Source organism: Sylvia atricapilla, chromosome 12 (genome assembly GCF_009819655.1).
Source record: "Sylvia atricapilla isolate bSylAtr1 chromosome 12, bSylAtr1.pri, whole genome shotgun sequence".
Lineage (NCBI taxonomy): Eukaryota > Metazoa > Chordata > Aves > Passeriformes > Sylviidae > Sylvia > Sylvia atricapilla.
Window position 1 is genome coordinate 11,281,535 of NC_089151.1, and position 6,481 is coordinate 11,288,015.

The window sequence follows — 6,481 nt, forward strand, 5'->3', positions numbered from 1 at the left end:
TCAGTTAACAGGGCACATTTCTGGCCATCCATTTAACTTTTTGTAACTGTGCCATAGTTTGGTTTTTTTGTTCTTCCATTGTTGCCTTTCAGCATTTTAAGAGTGTAGAAATTTCAGTTGTGTAGGGAAACTTCCCTGATTCCTCATGCCAGACCATAGCTGAAGTGCTGAGACCTGGAGGTAGAGTGTGTGCTCTTCTGACAAGTGTCAGGAGAGACATATGTGAAGAATGGAGGAATCCATTCTTCTAACAGTCACCCTGCTGTGATAACAAGAGTGAACAGCTTTATGCAAGAGGTTTCCAGGCTGATCCTGACAGGTGCATCATTTCTTGGTGGGAAATGATTGTTATTCCAAGGAACAGACTATATGAAGTCATTGTTTCCCGAAGTAACAAAATCCTCCATGTTATAGAATAGAGTAGTGTAAGCTTCACATCAATGTACAGAATTCATGCACAAAGTTTTATACTTTCTGCATTAAAATTCTGATCTCTGGAATAAAAAAAAAAAAACAACTGATTACATTTGCCTGTATAAGAGCTTCTGACCAGTTGCTCTAAATTACCTGCTGGTGATAATGTCTTTGACTGTTGTTATAAACAAAAAGAAATAATTATTCAGGCTTTCATTTTAAAACATGTTTTAAGCTTAAACACTTACTGTTTTTTTCACTTTACTCTTGACAAACAAGTTTCATTTAGTTCTCTATTATTTCCTGCAGTGCCTAGCAATTACCTTCTCATAGTGCTTTTTAACAGGATGTTAAAATTTCTTCCAATTCAGTAGGTTTGGAATTCCTGCAAGGGAGTGTGTACTTATACCTGGTATTACCAGAAAAGAAATGGGGAAATCAGCTAGAGAGAAAGTCTGGGATCCCAGAGAAAAATATAGGAGAGTAATGTTATCCATAGCTTTATTCATGTATTCATATTTTGTGTAAGATATCCTTTCCTGGAGCCTTAGATGTAACGTAACTTGATGTTACCCATTTGAAATTATGCCTATTGTAACATTTTTAGGTTGTAAAACTCACAAACATTCACAGTCTGAACAATGATGCCAAGACATAGCGAATGTTAGCTCTAAATTCCTGTCATTTTGTCAGTCTTGGTGTATCTGGCCCCAGCACAAGCCACTAACTCAAGCCAGCTCCAACACAATATTGGAATTATGTGTTTGAAAGGAAAGCCATACTTGGAGGCAATGGGTGTAATTTAAGTTCACAGAAGAAAAGCATATATTTTGTGTAGTTGTTTGTGTAGCCATATAAACAAGAATTGTACCATGGGGTGATGGGAGGGGGAAAATGATGAAACATTTCTATAAGCCTGTGGACCTATGGCTACAACTTCTCTGTCCTGCTAGTACAGCTAAATAATATAAAGAAAGGAAGATTTAAAAGAGAGGGTTTTGGACTATTCTTGTCATGGAAAATGTTGAATTTAATTGATAAAGAGTTCTTTATTCAGTGGAAGAGTATAAAATAGAATGCAGTTTTGCCTTTTTTCTGTTTTTTAAATTGATTTTTAATCCTTTTTGAATGCAATTATTTTTTGTGTCTTTACTCTAAAATTTACAGTGCTCAGTGATACTCCAGAAGATGAGCAAGAATTTGAATGTGAAGATAACTGATTTTGCTGAATTGGTTTGAAAAAGATATTCCACAAGCAAAGAAATACCATTGAACAAGACATTGATGGTGAGTTTTATAGACCACTTTCTTGTAAACTTTTGTAGGTTGAAAACTATTTGTTGAATTTGTACTTTTCTCTGCAAGTGTTGAATTTCTACTTTTTTCTGCAAGATTTATTGTGAAAGTAATTGTTTGACATTGTGTCAAGAAGAAATTCTTTAATATTAACTAAAGGCTTCCACATTTGTTTGCAAAAGTCTGCAGAAACTATTACCGCCATTCCTTAAAATATGTTTAAAAAAACCCAAAACCAAACAGCATCCCCAGCTCGTAGTAATTAGTTTATAAAACCTAAGAACTTTGGGGACATGTCTGCTTCCTGTAATTCTCTATTTTTTACAACATACTTAATTGTAATAGGACTACATATATATATATATATTTTATTAAAGTTTATGTCAGTAATTCTGTGTTGCTGATGTCTGTATGCTATTTAAAGTTACAGTATAACCCCCAGAGTAGCTCCAGCTTTTCCATATGAAAGCGTATCTGGCACAGTGTGAAATACTGGGGGGGTTGGTTAGGGGTCAGTTCAGCATGAGCACCCCTCTGAAAAAGCCTTTGACCAGCCCTTCACTGTGACTCACCAAAGCAAGGTGAGGTGAGTAGGAGCTGTGGAATCTTCCCTTTCCTGGGCCATGGCAGAGTGTTTTTGTAAGTGCTTATAAGAAGACTCAAGAAGGTTATTCAGTCCTCTCACAGACAGTGAAGGAAAATACTCTCCTTCCTTATATTCCTGTTGCCTGTGGTAGCAGGGTCATGATTAGCAATGGTGCATTTTTCTCTTCCCTCTTCATTTCAATCCTGTTTCCTATTGTGGTGAAGCTCAAGGAAGAAGGTGAGAGTATTTTTGTGATAAAGCAGTCCCTCTGGGTGCATGAACCAGCTCCAAGCCTGGACACAGTGCACACAAGGGTTTTGCATAACAGGAATTGCAGTTAGCCCTACTGGAATGCCAGGCCAGTTTGCTACTTCTGCTGTTGGGGGTAATTACCATACCTTGAGCTATGGGGAGCAGAGGGAAAGAAAAGGCTTTCTCACCATTTCCATTATCATGCATGATTTTCATCCATGCAGTAGCCAAAATACTCAGAGTATAAATACTCAAAGTTCCAGGAACATGATAAGGAAAATGCAAAGAATGAAATCACCATACCCTGGAATAGTAATACACAGATTTGATGCACATCTTAATGTGGCTGAACACTTAAGCTTTTCTGCACAGATAATTTTTCTCCAAGTAGTTGTACAAAAGCACATCTCCTCCAAAAAGGTATTTTGTAGTCTCTCACTAGAAGATTGTTTTTGTTCTGTAGTTTAAGGCCATAATTCCCATTGTCATAGTTCCTATTTGCTAAGACTTATTAGTGATACAAATATAATTTTTTACCCTTGAAAGTCATCGTTCGCAAAACTCTTAAATATCCTAATCATCATCTGAGGGAATTATTATGACAGGAAGGACTGGATTTTGTTACTAGTTATTGTTCTATTAAAAGCTAATCATTATTATGCAGTGACAGCTACTTCAATATTGAAGAGCGTTTCTTTTTCTTCCCTTAATCATAAGAGATTTGAACTAATTTTTACCTTATGTGCATTATCTCTATTAAAGTGATAGTAATAGATAAAAATATTTTTATTTTTTCTTATCCACACTTCTAGCCTTCCCTGCAGATGCAATGCCATTACGTTTTTCTGTTGCATCCATAATATATAACACTGCATATTTTCTGAAAATTTAGAAATTTCAGAGAGTTGAAGTGAATTTCACATTAATATATGTTAGATCATGGCAGAAGAGCATGTATTTTCTTGGGCAAATTTATTGGAAAAGGATCTGTTTTCAAGATCTGGACATCGACTTCAATTTAATGTAATGGCATGATAAATAGAATTCCTGAGTAATGTGTACACATTCTCTGAGATGGATATTGGTTTGAGGGAAAAAGAATAAACTTAGACCCAGAAAAATTCATAGGACACTACCACATGAAGATGTAGTTATTCTCAGATACCATGAGCTTCATTCACTCTATTTGAGGACTGCAAGCATGGATCTTTTTCATACCTTGTTCCTTTCATTGCTGCTTGTGTGGAAGTGGCCTCCATGAAATTTGAAGCAACTAAGTGCATGACTAAGCAAGAGGATGGATGAAAAAGAGACTGTATAGTCAAGACATCTAACAATAAGTCTCAGAGATAATATGACAATGTGAAAACTGATAAAATAGAGTTAATGTTCTGGTATCATTAATTATAGTTATCCTGCTGTTCTTACAGTAAAAACAATACTGTCCTCTGAAGCTGACATTTCACTGAGTGATTTGTTCAAGAATATATATACAAAATGCTTTGGGTCTCTAAGAATAGCATCCAATCTGTCCTGTCACAGGTCTTTCAACAGGGTGAGTGATTGAAGGTTTATCCCGTGTTTTCCCTTATATAAACCTCTTCTGAGCTGTCCCAGCAGCCAAGAAGTTGCAATATGAAGCACCATTGCATGTCCCAGAGTTCTTATCCTAATTAATAGAGGAAATACATAACCTTGCTATTTGTCAGCTTTGTAATTTGCTTTGAAAAGATACTCTGTCAAGATTATTTGTTTTTATTCTAATTCTTCCTAGAGTCATGTTAGGCAGCCTCACTGCTTTTTGTGCAGGAGTGGGAAAGAGCCTAATTTTTGACTAAGCAGCATGTTTTAATCACAGCAGCAGAGACTCTGGCCCTCTGGGCTTACTTACATATTGTAAAAGAGTGCAATTTTAAATCATGTCAGCTAATTTCTGTAACAGAAATTTTAAATACTACTTTAAAACCCACGTACACAAAAATTAAGGTACTTAGTTTAGTCTAGGGAAATTATCATCTTTGCTCATACTTCATTATTTTACAACACACGAAAGCTTGGAATTTACATAATTTTGCATTGCACAAACTGGAAAGAACTATTTAAATACTAATAATTGCCCAGGCTGACTTGGAGCCATCATACACACAGTATAGAAAATGCATTAATTGGTGTATTTTTTTACTTAAAATTGTTTCTGACTATGCACATATACCTTTCCAATAGAGCTTGGAACCTTTATTTACACATTGTGAAAATTATTAATTTATATAGGCAGTTCTTATACTAGTAGTTTTCTTTATTTCAGAGTTAATTCCAGCCCTGATACTTTCATTGATGTACATTCTAGTTCAGAGAGTTCTCAGTTTCCAGCAGGCTGAGTACCTGAAAAGGAAAATTTCTTTATTATTTATTTACCTCTCCTTTTTTTTTTTTTTTTTTTTTTTTTTTTAAAAACATATACTAGAGCCTTTTAATCTATCCAAATGCTACGGAAGATCATCAGAACAAAAGTGAAACCTTAAAATGAAATTGCTAATGCTGTTTTGTAATGTTTCCTTTCTAGTTTTTGATTCACAAGACGCTGGTGCAGTAATTGGAAAGCTCAAAGGAACAGTGGAAACCCTCCATGCGCTGCCCTCAGTTGAGAGGGGAAGGCAAAGATGACTACGAGGCATGAAAGGAAGCTTGCCTACAGAAGATCCTTCTCCCAGTGTAAATACATGCTTGATAGTGCATCAAAGATGAGATCTTTGTAATTCCTACAGTATATTTAATGTATAATTTATAGGAAAAGGATGCTTGATTTGTAGTTGTAAAGTTTTGTATACTTTTCAGTCTGTTTGTTTTTATATTTCCCCCCTAAGGCTAAGAATATCTCCACAATGGACAACGTCTTGTAAATAATTAATACCTACATGATTGAACGATGTGCTTTATTTGCATTTTTAAGATTTTTTCCTACATAAAACAGTAATAAAAATGCAAGTCAAAATTTTAATTTTTAATAAAAAAACCATAAGCCTTAGAAAACTGATTAAAAATACTTTTATGTTATCCCTAATCACCCCGCTAAATGGAATGCCTGTGATTAGCCTCATTAAGAATTTTATACTGTGAAGATTTTATTAAAAGCAATATATGAAAATTACTTGGATTAATGTGTTAATCTGCCTCTTTAAAATGCTAATATCCATTTTATGCACATTAAATCTCAGTATGTGTTTTCTTTGATGCATGCAGTTCCTATCAATTAAATATAAAAAATTAGGCTAGTTGCAGGACTTATTAAATTACTGCAACCTTTTTTTAAATAACTTTTACCCCTTTACTAACATAATCAGCTGTTTATGGTTACTATAATTTGAAGTAGGGGGAGGGCAGGCGCAATCACTTTCTGTACAGTAGATGATTTACTTGCAGCCAACATCTGTCAAAGCACAAAAAGAAGCCATGGAGTATCAGATTTTGCTTCACCTACTTTGGGCTTTAGGGATGGGCAACTGTTTTCATTTGGGTTTTGTCACTTTTAGAACTTACATCAAACATATACAATAAGTTGTTGTATCTGAATAACTACTGTCTAGTGTGGAAAGTTAATTTTACAGCTTTTAACCAATCTCAGTGAAGGATTTAATTGATATTTTTAATGGAGCTGTGAATCAATGCTGCAAAAGGATTGTCTCTTGAGAACGAGGATATAATACATTTCATTTTTTAATTTACTTTTTTATTTGTCATTTTCTTCAAAGGATTTTATAGACTGTGGATTTCCACTGTTTGCAAACAGGCTATGTTTCTTCATAAGCATATGTAAAGTATTCAGAGAGATAAGTAATTTATTAAAATCTACCTAATTTGCCGTGATATATTAAATCTCTGCTTCAGTGATCACAGACCATTTCATTTAGAGAATTAGGCATTCCCTCTTTGTGT

At 34.7% G+C, this 6,481-nt stretch overlaps 1 long non-coding RNA gene across 1 annotated transcript; it reads left to right on the plus strand.

Moving 5' to 3' along the window:
- The first annotated feature begins 654 nt into the window (after positions 1-654).
- Positions 655-6,121, plus strand: LOC136366642 (uncharacterized). The gene is made up of 2 exons (XR_010744547.1): positions 655-1,701; positions 5,112-6,121. It is a non-coding gene; the product is annotated as an uncharacterized lncRNA (long non-coding RNA).
- Positions 6,122-6,481: the final 360 nt, after the last annotated feature.